The sequence below is a fragment of the Nomascus leucogenys genome, chromosome 21 (assembly GCF_006542625.1).
Source record: "Nomascus leucogenys isolate Asia chromosome 21, Asia_NLE_v1, whole genome shotgun sequence".
Taxonomy (NCBI): domain Eukaryota; kingdom Metazoa; phylum Chordata; class Mammalia; order Primates; family Hylobatidae; genus Nomascus; species Nomascus leucogenys.
Genome location: NC_044401.1, coordinates 13,845,377 through 13,858,222, shown reverse-complemented (window position 1 = coordinate 13,858,222; position 12,846 = coordinate 13,845,377). Strand labels below are relative to the sequence as shown.

The window sequence follows — 12,846 nt, the reverse complement described above, 5'->3', positions numbered from 1 at the left end:
GATGCAACAGTACGGCGCCATCTTGGAAGTAGAGAGCAACCCTCGCCAGATAACCGAACCTGCTGGCTCCTTGATCTTAGACTTAGCCTTTAGCACTGTGAGAAATACATTTCTGTGTTTTATAAGTTACTCTGCCTGTGGTATTTTGTTATAGCAGCACTTACATAGACCACAGACCAGCCTCTCTCCACCTGGGTATATGCACCTCCATGCCAGCATTTCTGAAGGAGTCATTATAAAATCTTTATAACATTGATGCTCGTGTTCCACCAAATAGAAGTATATGGCTTCTAGAATCTTAGTTGTATCTTGGTGACAAGCTTTTAATTCAGTTTAAAAATGTTAACAACCATTTATATTATTAGCAAAATCTCTTTCTTAAAAGTTTCCAAATGTCTACCCCTTTTCATATAAAAAATAGGCCTTTTTTTTCAGGAGAGAGGGAAAACTTACTTTGTTATAATACATGGCATGAGTCATGGAAAGAGCTTGAATAATTTCTAGACACGTTGCTATTGAGTCATCATGAATGATACAAGACCACTTGAATACTGATGAAGTTAAATCCTTTACAATCATAAGGAATAAAAATACTACTACTTTTTTATTTTATAAAACTCAATTTCACTTTTACCCTAGAAGAGACACTGAGGCTAGATAGTAACAATTATCATTCACAGATGAGGAAGCTTATTCCCTAAGAAGCCAAATGGGACCTTCAGAAGAGAGAAAGAATTGGAGGTATAACATGGACTTGAACACAAGTATTACCTCTCCTTATCCAATAGATTCCTTTTTCTACCACAATAGGTAGAATATTATATTAAGAACCAAACTGTCCCAATTGTGACAAACATCCTCAAGGATCTTGTGATTCTAAAGGTTTTAAGCTATATGACTGACAGGGTTTGATGGGTGCATTGGAATGCCTGTGATTTATTATATAATTTAAGTGCCCATCTGTGCAGCTGGGCAAAGACATAGCTGATGAAAATATCAGCTGTCCAGCTGTTTTCTCTGCTCCATAAAGGTCATGAGGATTGCTTCTCTGGCTGCCATCACCACTCTAACAACCCCACCTTCTGTCACAAGGATGCTTCATTTCCATATTCTACTGAAAAAGCAACGACAACAACACTGGTCCTTAATTCTGCAGAAGATCCCAGCTATTTTCTAGGCTAGTTGAAATTTCATGATCCTTGACATTAGTTAAAGAAGTCATCCTCTCAACCTTTGTGTCACTGTGCCTCATCTTCCAGCTAGCTAGCCTGGGACATGGAGGGGCTGTGGTCTCGCCTAGTCTCCTGCATTTAATTTCTATTTCCTTACATTTGCCCTTCCAACCTTTACAAGAATAAATAAATTATGCAACACCAAAAACAAGAGACACAACGTTACCTTCCCACCTTTCAGGAGCTGCTTAGCTACTTACCTGTTCTCCATGGCTCTGGGGTTATTGACAAGTGTGATGACTATAAGAACTGCAGCAGCAAACTTAGCAATAATTTCCAATGGGTCTTGTCTTGTTTTAATATAATTCACTTGAACCATATGGGCCTTAGCAACCCTACTTACTATCCTTTCCATTGAAATAGCTACTCACTAAGTATCAGGGGTTATGGTAGATACTCTGTATATAAGTAGGAACAAGAAGGAATGCTGAACAAGATAGTGAGTTGTTGACTGGTAAGTAGGATCAGAAGAAAGGACTGCAAATATATAAGCTATTTATTTAATATGCCATAGGCACAATGGGGATTCAAACTTCATACTACATTTATTGCCTACAACAGTAATTTAGACACACATCAGAAAATCAAGGAGCTGTGAGCAGGATGATATTAAACATTAATTTCGTAGCTATTGATCCTTTTATATGTCTTCCAAAGCCATAAGTAGCAATTTTGACCCAAGTGCAAACAGCAAAATAGTACCCTCAAATCAGTAGCATGGGGAAGCAAGGAGACAGAGAGGAGGCATCCTGCAGGTATTAAGAGGCTTCCTGATCCTGACTTCTGGCCCCCAACTCCATCATCTCAGCTGGCTGCCAACGGGACTGGCCCAGGGCCCAAGACTGATTTGCCACCTTGATTTGTCAGCGGAGGCCAAGTGGCGAGTGGCTTAAAACCGTGTGCAACTTTTAAAAATCATTATTCCAAAAATATTGGCTGGGCGCGGTGGCTCACACCTGTAATCCCAGCACTTTGGGAGGCCAGAGTGGGCAGATCTCTTGAGGTTAGGAGTTTAAGACCAGCCTGGCCAACATGGTGAAGCCCTGACTCTACAAAAAAATACACAAAATTAGCCGGGCATGGTGGCTTTTGCCTGTAATCCCAGCTACTTGGGAGGCTGAGGCCAGAGAACCACTTCAACCTGGGAGACTGAGGTTGTAGTGAGCCGAGATCACTCCACTGTTCTCCAGCCTGGATGACAGAGTGAGCCTTTGTCTCTCTCTCTCTCTCTATATATATATATATAGAGAGAGAGAGAGAGAGAGAGGAGCCCTTTCAATATCACTGCATCAGGAAAAGACCTGGTTATCTCATTCTAGTTTTGAAATCTGACTTTTTACCCAAAAGCTGTTAATGCCTTGAGAACAACCTCTAAATGCTATCCATATTGTAAGTAATAAAAAATAGGACTGGTCCCATATACTATGCAAATAGTCAGCACTTCATTAACATTGAAACTCATTGCTAGTAATCAAAGCCCTCTCTCTCTCTCTCCATATATATATATATAAAATAGGAGCCCTTTCAATATCAGTGCGTCAGGAAAAGACCTGGTTATCTCATTCTAGTTTTGAAATCTGACTTTTTACCCAAAAGCTGTTAATGCCTTGAGAACAACCTCTAAATGCTATCCATACTGTAAGTAATAAAAAATAGGACTGGTCCTATATACTATGCAAATACTCAGCACTTCATTAACATTGAAACTCATTGCTAGTAATCATATGAATTTTCAATGATAAAGGTTCTTCTATGTAATATATTCAGAAAAAATATATACACCATTGAGGAGATTTTAGGTAAAGTCAAGCAACAGAAGACAGCTAGATTTTATTTGCAGCATTCTAGTCTCAGTTTCTCTGAACCTCTTATTTTGTGGGGAATGATACAGTTCTGGAGGCTTCTCTTCAAATTTCTCACCCATCACAACAATAATAAAAATATTTGAATAGTGTTTTAAATTTTGCAAATAATTCTCATATTAATTTGCTCATTCCACCTTCACTGATTACACAGCTAACATTCCCTTTTACAGATGATGGGGCAAAGGCTCAGAAAAGTCGTGATATACCCAAAGTCACCCTCCAAATCCCACCCTTTTTCAACTATATCCTAAAGCCATTTATGTTCCTCTATTTTAGCTTCAGCCATATTTATTGCTCGAACTTTCATATGGGCAATTATGAGTCAAAAACTGTTATAAGTAGTATCAATAAACTAATTAAAATTAAGTTCATAATTACTTATCCTTTCTTGCCTCCTGAGTCATATGTATGAAATTATCATTCAAAGCAAAATTACTGGCATGATAATAAACACATGTGTAGCCCTAACTAGGCATTTCTTTGTTTTCAGTGTGCTAAAATTTATATTCTCACCTGACATATAAGGTATGAACATAGGCTGAATTGCGTCCCTCCACCCAAGTTAATATGTTGAAGTTCTAACCCCCAGTACTTCAGTATGTGTCTGAAGTTTTCACTAACGTGGTGGGATTTATGCTGAGCATTAGGGTGGGTAAGGTTTTGACATAAGTAGCTAAGTAGTAGGAAAAGAAAGATACAATGAAAGTGAAAATTCACAGAGGACAACAAACAGGTAGTTTGGCTGAAGCAGAAAAAGTGATAAAACCAGTCAATTTGGTTTCTGGGAGGAGAGAACTGAAGAGTGATGGGTAATCTCGTTGTGAGAGGAGGGCATGAGGATGAGCTGGACATATGCACTATCTTCCATTCAGAAGTCAGCCTGTTACCCCATCTATAAGAACAACTCCATTCTATGCCTGCCTTAGGCATTTATTGAATCCTTTTTCAGAAATACCTAGGGAAACAAATGCTTCTTCCTGTGGCAAGGTGGCTTTCAGAATCACATGGGGACATTTATTCATTGTCCCCGTCCCAGACATAGTGAAACAGAATCTCTAGGGTCATGTGCTCAACTTTGGCTGTACATTATAAATCACCTAGGGAGCTTTAAAAAATTCTGTTGCCCAGGTTACAGTCAAAACCAATTAAATCAGACTTACTGGTGATGGGAGCTAGGCATCAGTATTTTTCTAAAGCATCTCCCACCCCCTCCCCACCTTCCACCCTCCACAGGTGATTCCAACATGTAGCCAAGTTTTAGATCCACTGCTATGCAGCAGGGCCTGGCTATCTGTGCTTTCAGTAAGCCTCCCGAATGATTCCTTCTAGCCAACCCATGAAAAACATTTGATCCTCAGCACCGAGGCATCTATCTTCTATTCCTTGGTTAGCTTTCTCTAATCCCCTAACAAAAAAGAAACATGTTTCCTCTTGTTCTCCACTCTTGCCTATCAAGAAAACTTTGCACTTATTTAGCTAAACTTACTTGCCTATTTGGCAAGATAAAAAAAATAGTGTTACACACAAAACATACAACATAGCATCATGGTCCTACAATCAACTGGACATCAAGGCCCTTTACAAGCTATACCATGTACAGATGAGTTTAAGAAGAAGAGTGTTTAAAAATAAGACACTTATGGACCAGATTGTGGAAGGACCAGTTTTTCAACTACAGAGTCAATGGCCTTGAAAAAATAATACACCAGGAGATTGGCAAGATCAACATAAATTTTAAGGAAACTATAAAGAAAGTAATAAAACAAAAAATGTGAAAGACAGTGTAAAGGAGGAACAATTGAACTTGAATGACAGTTAAGTATGTGAGAAAGTTGGGAATTAAAGATGTGATTCTTAAGTTGTAAGCCTGAGTGATAGAAAGAAATGACAGAAATGGGAAAATGAAGAGAAGGGGCTGGATTTTCTAGGGGGAAAGTGGATACTATTACATTTGGGATTCAGTTTTTTAAAAAAAGAAAAAAATAGGGGGGAAGTAGGGAGGGGAAGAGGACTGAATTAGATTTTACTTGTCTGAGAGAACATGGCATTTAGAAAGCAAGGCCAGTCTAGAGACAGACATTTCGAATCTTCTGCCAAGGAGTCTCAGGTGCAGCCAAAAGAGAATATTGGGAAAGATGAGTAGAGAACCAAAGACAGAAATTTGAGAAATTCCAGTAGAAAAGTAAGTGGAACCAATGAAGCCAAAAAAGAAACATCTATTAGATCAGCAGGAGGAAAACCTGGATAAAGTCACAGAAGAAGAGAAGGGGGATAGAGGAAGTGATCCGTAGTGTGAAATGGCTAAGGAGAAGGAAGCCTAAGATAGCAGATATGATAACTGCTCATTTCATAGCAGTGCCTAAGAGCTATCATTGGCTTTCCACTGCCTGCAGGTTAATATTAGCCTGACAAGAAAAGGCCTTTATAGTTGGCTGTAGTATACCTTTGTGATGCTTTATCTCCCAACTGACACTGAACTATATACTAAATATGTATTGCTACTATGTTCTCCTAAGCTTTTTTATACATGCTACTTTCTTTACCTGATGCCATTTCACTCATTCCTCAGGATTCAGCTCATTATGCCAGTTCCTCCATGAATCCTGGTATACTCCTAGCCCCTAGCCAATTACTGTCTAGTCAGTGCTTTGTCAATGCTAACACTTCAGTTTGTACATACCTTAATGGTAGCACTTACCACATGGCATCATCATTTTTTTACCCATCTGTTTCAGTTATCTATTGCTATGTAACAAATCATTCCAAAACATAATGACTTAAGTAATAACTAAGTTATTATTTTCTCAACATTCAATGGGTTGACTGGGATCTGCTACGTGGTTCTTCTGCTCCACGTGACATCAGCTGGAGCTACAGTCAACTTTAGGGCTCAATAAAGATGGAGCGTGTAAGACAGTTCACTCATACGTCTAGGACCTTGGCTGAGATAGTTGGAGGATTGGGCTCAAGCTGGGATGTTGGTGTTGGGAAAGCTGGACTTCTTTCTCTTCATGAGGTCTCTCCACGTTTTTTCATGTGGTTCCTCCACCAAAGCAGCCCAAGTTCTTATACAGCTGCTCAGGGTATAAGAGCGTTCCAAAAGGAAGGAATCGGAAGCTGTCAGTCCTCTTAAAGGGGGCCCTGAACTGGCACTGTGTCACCTCCACTGCTATTAACACAAGTCAGGGGCCAAGAACTGCTCAAAGGCATGAAAGGACACAGTTCCATAGGGACCACCTCGGAGCTATCGCCCTTATTAATCTGCTACTTGCTTGAAGAGCAAAGATTATATCTTTTTCATCTTTGTGGCCCAAGTACCTACTGGGGAACTTAACACATAGTGGACACCCATTAAGTGATGGTTGGGTTGGATCTTGAGAATTGAGGAACAGGCCAAGTTAAGAAAAGTAAGGGCCAATGCCAAGTTGGGGATGGAAGTGGAAGTATCTCAAGGTTCAACTTCTGGTGTTATATCAAAAGGAGGCCACACCTGCTGTCATCAATTTTGTATCTGAATTTAAAATGTTAATCTATTGAGTGGAAACATTTAAAATATGTCATAATTTGTGTAATCCTATTTAGCATATTAAAAAATACAGAAATGCTAAACAGGATTACACATATGGAAGTGGCCTGAGATGCTCCTGACAAGTGGAGAGTCCCCAGGAATAACCATTGTTAAGTGTACATGTGAGATAGTAACTTTTAAACTGTGCTGCTAAGAGAAACCTTGAGAGTTCAGTGGAACTCCCTCAGGGACCACTTTAGAGGGAATGGGAATGAAGGGTCTGAGCTGAGCCTATGGGCCTGTGGACTGACAACCCATCCCTGTCCAAACAAGGAAGCTTTTATTGATTTCATTTTTTTTTTTTTGACACAAATAAGGTTTTATTTGGAAAACAAAAGCAGGTTTTGGGTTTTTCCCCCTACTAAATACATTGTGAAACTTACATGCTAGGAAAAAAAGAGGAGATGAATAACAAGATTAACCATGAAGACCTAGCTGGAACTGTACAGCCTAAATTGGCAGCAGGCCAGAAAAGCATGGTCCTATTGGCAAGGCAAATATAAGACGGGATTAAAATGACCAAGCTATCTAGGGAGACAGTATGGAGGAGGGAGAGTGACACACTTTGAGTGTAGAGCCCAGATTTTAGTCCAGCTTCATCACAAACTGGCTCCATAGCCTTGGATAGGACACTTAACCTAAGTGGATCTCAATTTCCCCATTTGCAAAACAAGGTCATTGGTCTAAATGACTTTCGAAGTCTGGGGTTCCTACTCTAAGACTCTGTGATTCCAGGGGGTTAATGAAGCAGTGCAGGTGATTGACAATAATTTCTAGGCTTCACATTTATTCATTATTATCAGAGTAACCTCATTTTTGCATGGTATGAGGACCAGAAAAGAAAGATGAAAAGTTTAGGAGTTTGATATTGCAGTATAGAGTTCTTAGCTCAGATAATATCTGATTTTAACTGTGCATGAATTACTGCTATTGTACTAAGCACTCTACCCATAATATAGCATTTAATTCTCACAACATCTCTATCGGGTAGGTACTGTTATCCCAATTTTAAAGATGAATAAATTGAAGTTTAAGAGATTGTCATTTGCCTAGGGTCATACACCTAATAAGGGATACAGCAGGGGTTTAAATCCAGGCATTCAAATGCATATCTTTATTTTTTTCCCTATTCATATAAAGTCTGCCCATATTATAAAGTCCTAAAGAACTAGGCTTCTTACCAGCTTAACTCACTTTATATAACCATAGCACATAGCTTCAGGCATGCTGGCACCTAGTGGGAATCTTTTTATAATGATGATGCCAGTAGTGTTGACAATATTAATGCTAGTTAAACAGAATTTATCTTTGAAATGCAAGTTAACAAACAGAATCTAGAATTTCAATATCAGTTCTATTCCACTGTTTGTATGTAACTCTACAGGAAACTCTACTGCTAAAAAGAAACTATGAAAGAACGGATGCATTTTCAGAGAAGTTCAAAAATTTCAAATTCTACTCTATGAATTAGGTAGATGTGTAGGTGGCAGAAGTGTCCAAAATATTTCACATTTTGGTAGCTTGTAAAATAGGTAAGTTTAAAAAAACCTTGTATTTGTAAAACATTACCAGATCACAGAGAAACTTCATAAATACTATTTCAGTTAATTTTCACAACCCCATGAACATTATCATCCCATTTTAGAGATCTAAAAACTGAAGTTTATATAAGTTAAACTTTTTTGCCCAGGGTGAGATAGCTAGTAAGTGGAAGCAAATTTTTATCTTCAGACTCCAAGTCCAGTGTCTTTCCATTATACTACAAGATACTTTACTAAAACGCACATTATGTATCAATAAAATATAACAGCTATTACCTGCTAGAATAGAATTGATTAGTTTTGCCCCCTAGAGGATGAAATTATATATTTTCCAAAGATTTGGTTGCTACAGGTAACAACTTGGAGTTATAATATTAATAATATTGTATTAATATTGTATATTGATAATACTGTGATATAGATGGATTAAAATATGTGGCTAACACTTTAAAAGAGGTAAATAAAAATAAAACCAAACATAAGCTGTTTTTTTTTGAGACGGAGTCTTGCTCTGTCCCCTAGGCTGGAGTGCAATGGCACGATCTTGGCTCACTGCAACCTCCGCCTCCCTGGTTCAAGTGATTCTCCTGCCTCAGCCTCCTGAGTAGCTGGGATAACAGACATGCATCACCATGACCAGGTAATTTTTGTATTTTTAGTAGAGACAGGGTTTCACCATATTGGCAAGGCTGGTCTCGAACTCCTGACCTCAAGTGATCCGCCTGCCTCGGCCTCCCAGAGTGCTAGGATTACAGGCATGAGCCACCGCTCCTGGCCCAAACTTAAGTTTTTTTTTGTTGTTGTTGTTGTTTTAAGTTAGGACTGTGAGCACAGCTAAATGCACTATTCTGTGTATATAGGACTAGGTAATGTATCGCTATTTTAATGTTTTTAGGATTTTAAACCTAACTATTATAAATCAGCCCCAAAGCGCCAATAGTTTATGGTTGGACTTTAAGCTACTAGTGGTTTTGATATTTAAAGAGCTTAATTTTCTTGATCACAAGGAGAAAGCTTATATGCAGTATGTTCTTTAAATCCATACAGATTTGGGGCTTCCTCTGGCTCTACTGCTAACTACCTGTGTGACCTTGAAGAAACGCATTAACCTCTGTATCTATGTTTCCTCAAATTTATATGGGGCAATCATTCCCATCATTGGTTTGCAAATTAAATATGAAAGTGTCAACAAAGCATATGGTGAAGGATCTGGCACTCAAAGAATATTAGTTCTCTTCCTTAAGGAACTTGTGAGTATTGGTATATTGGGCTACAATGTGCCTGCTACAAAACCAAAACCAAAAACCCCTTCATCTCTACTTGTCTCTACTACTAATGTCAGATCGTAGACATTAATATCTGACATTAAAGAGTGAGCTATTTAGCATCCCCTCTGGTACCTTGTTCACAGCCAGGAACTTGGTAGGTGCCCAATAAATGTTAGTTGAATTAAACTGAAATCAAATTACCACATCCCCCCAGGGTCTCAAGTGTTTAATTAGAAGCCCACCATAGTCAGTATCTCACTGGCCAGTATTCGGCCAATATATAAAAGGATGTTGTCCTTGTAACATTCCTCCTTGGTCTCTGGGCCCTGCTTTTTTGTCATGGTTCATTCCGGCTGAACTAAAATTTCCCCAAACACGACTGAAGCGATGGGCCGAATCTAACAAGATTAAGTTTAATAGGGATAAATGTAAAGACTTATACTTCAGTCCAAAAAGAATCCTGTACAAGTGCTAGATGGAGAATATGGGGATTAGCAGCAACATGTGTGAAAAGGACTTAGGGGTTTTAGTTGATATTAAGCTCAATTAGTCAACAGTGTGCTTTTCCTAACAAGAAAGTTAATGTGAACTGAGCCTGCATTAACTCCTGCACCAGCCTGGCGATTACCCGACTGCACTAGTTTTCAAACTTTAGCTATATCAGAATCACCTGGCAGGCTTGTTAAAACAAAGACCATTGCCCCATCCCCCAGAGTTTCTGATTCGGTAGGTCTGGGGTGGGGCCTGAGAATTTGCATTTCTAATGAGTTCCCAAATCGGTGCTAATGTTGCTGGTTCTGGGATCATACTTTGGGAATCACTGCGCTCCTTTATTTTGCCTGGTCAGGTAACACGGATACTATTAGTAACAAAAATAGTGAAGAGACTGAAAACATAAGAGGGACAAGGAAAGAAGGAAAGAAATGAAGAGTTGTTATGTGCTATAGTGATATTAGTACAATTAATAATAATAGCTAACATTTGTTGAGAGTTTACTATGGGCTGGAAGTTCTACAAAACATATCATATGCAATTAACGACGGTAATAATAATAACTACCAACCAGATAGCACTTACTGTGTGCCAAGTTTTGTTCTATATGCTTTACATATTTCACCCTTACAACAGTCCTAAGAGGTACATATTACAATGCTCATTTTTCAGATAAGGACACTGCAGCCCAGAGAAGAAACCTGCAAAGGCCATGTTCACACACTCACAAGAGATATGGCTGTGATTTGGACCAGATGTGATGGGCTGACAAAAAAACTCCTGTGATACCATGAAGTCTTCGGGAGGCAGAATTGAAGTGAAGATGAAGTTTAGCTTAGAGAAGAAAAGAATAAATACATACAAAACATTTGATGGTGAATAAACAGAAAATGGTGTATTCAATAGAATTCGACTCAGCAATAAAAATGAACCAAACTATGGAAAACAACACCCAACAACAGGAAGGAATCTCAAAATAATTATGGTGAGTGAAAGAGGCCAGACCAAAAAAAAAAAAAAGACTAGAAAATGTTAACTACCCAATAGTGATGAAAAGCAAGCAGATCAGTGATTGCCTAGGGAGTGGGGGGAAGGGCACCCTGAAAAGAGGTAGGAAAGAAGGGATGATAAACAGGCAGAAGGAAACTTTTGAGGGTGATGGATATATCCACTACCTCAATGATGGAGATGCTTGCGAGGGTGTCAAAATGCATCACATCGTATGCTTTAAACATGCATAGTTTATCGTATGTTAATTATAGTTCAATGAAGCCATAAAAAAAATTTGAATTTAAATATGTTTAGTAAGATCCACAAATCCTATGAAGTAGACCAGTATTGTTGTACTACTAATAACAGACTGAAAATTGTGTTAGATATACCTACAAAACAGGTAATTTTGACAAATAGCCCCTTCAGCATATCTAATGTATACTCAATATGTCTTACCAATTTCCAAGTAGAAATTATCCATTAAGTAATAACTTAGGTTCTATTAAAACCTAATTCAATGGAAAAAACCTATTACTAAATTCTAGCTTATTAAAAACCAATTGGCCATAAGAGGTCATGAATTCTAAAAACTAATAATACTTAAATATATTACTTAAAATTACTTATTAAATAATACTTAAATATATTTACAATAATAATAGTAGTAGTAGAAGTAATGCCATTTCCTTATTATGTTTCCCATTTTAAAAAATACCTTAAAAACTCTGAAATTATTCTTCTGAAATAAATAAGAGGATAGATAGGATTATTCTCATTTACCAGACATTAATTTTTAAATTGCCCGAAAAATGCCTTTTCTACAACTTTTTTTCATAACTGCTTTGATAATCACAATCTGTTTGGAAGTTTGCTTTGCTCAGTGTCATAAGTTGGTTTACAATTCAATCAAATGCCCTGGTTTGTCACAGGAGCTCACCAATAAGCAAAACAGCCAAGGCTTTTAAAGACTAATTAGAAAAAGTACAATAAAATTAATTCACACAGCACATGTGTTTTTTTAGACTTGGAATAAATATACTGTCTGTGAGCAAAGAATTCTAATCACATTTGGAGGCACTCCTATAGAACTGTTCCTGGGATTTTTCAGGATTATTAACATATGCTGTTCTCTAATTATTTGTGATTTAGTAGACACATAAAACTCACCTGATTAAGCAATCAAAACTGAATCTATGGCAGAGGTGGGTCTCATGCCCTCTGCATCTTTATTCTAATTTCAAGACAGAACTGAAGTGTTTCTATCCCCTGACTCTATTCCTAGGGAGAACAAAGTCATACAAGTGAAAGATAAACTAAAGGATACAGCTGGGCCTCCAAGATAAGGAGGAGTAGAGTGTGGGGAAACAGGAGTAAAGACAAAGTTCTCTGGTTCAGCAAGATCGATCCTCATCCCTCTATTGCCTGGAGGGGTGGTTTGGGAAGGAGGAGAAAAGGCCTAGAGGAGATGGCTTCCACCTGCCTGGAAGGTGGCCCAGAAAGAAAAGGAGTACACAGATACAGTTTCAGCAAGGGACAGAGATCAGGGAGGAATTTGTGAGAAAGGCCATAGTGAAATAATCATGTAAGTGCCTTTGCCATTTCTCCCACTTTCCAAACTATATGGGGGTAGATGACTGCATAAAAGCTCAGAATCCCAAGACTGGGGTCTTGGCTTTTAACAACTGACAATCAAGTGGGAAGGAATGCAAGCGTATACTTCCAGGATGAATTATTGAGGTTCTTTTTTTTTTTTTTTTTTCTTTTTTTGAGTCAGGGTCTTGCTCTGTCACCCAGGCTGGAGTGCAGTGGCACAATCTCGGCTCATTGCAGCCTCAACCTCCTGGGCTCAAGCGATCCTCCCACCTCAGCCTCCCAAGTAGCTGGGAC

General features: G+C 38.5%; 1 long non-coding RNA gene across 1 annotated transcript in view; it reads left to right on the top strand.

Annotated features, from left to right (window-relative positions):
- Positions 1–11,963, top strand: part of LOC115832154 — a 33,109-nt gene extending 21,146 nt beyond the window's left edge. Inside the window, exons 2-3 of the long non-coding RNA XR_004027593.1 lie at positions 8,729–8,846; positions 10,639–11,963. This is a non-coding gene — a long non-coding RNA (uncharacterized LOC115832154). The remainder of the gene's footprint in view (positions 1–8,728; positions 8,847–10,638) is intronic.
- Positions 11,964–12,846: the final 883 nt, after the last annotated feature.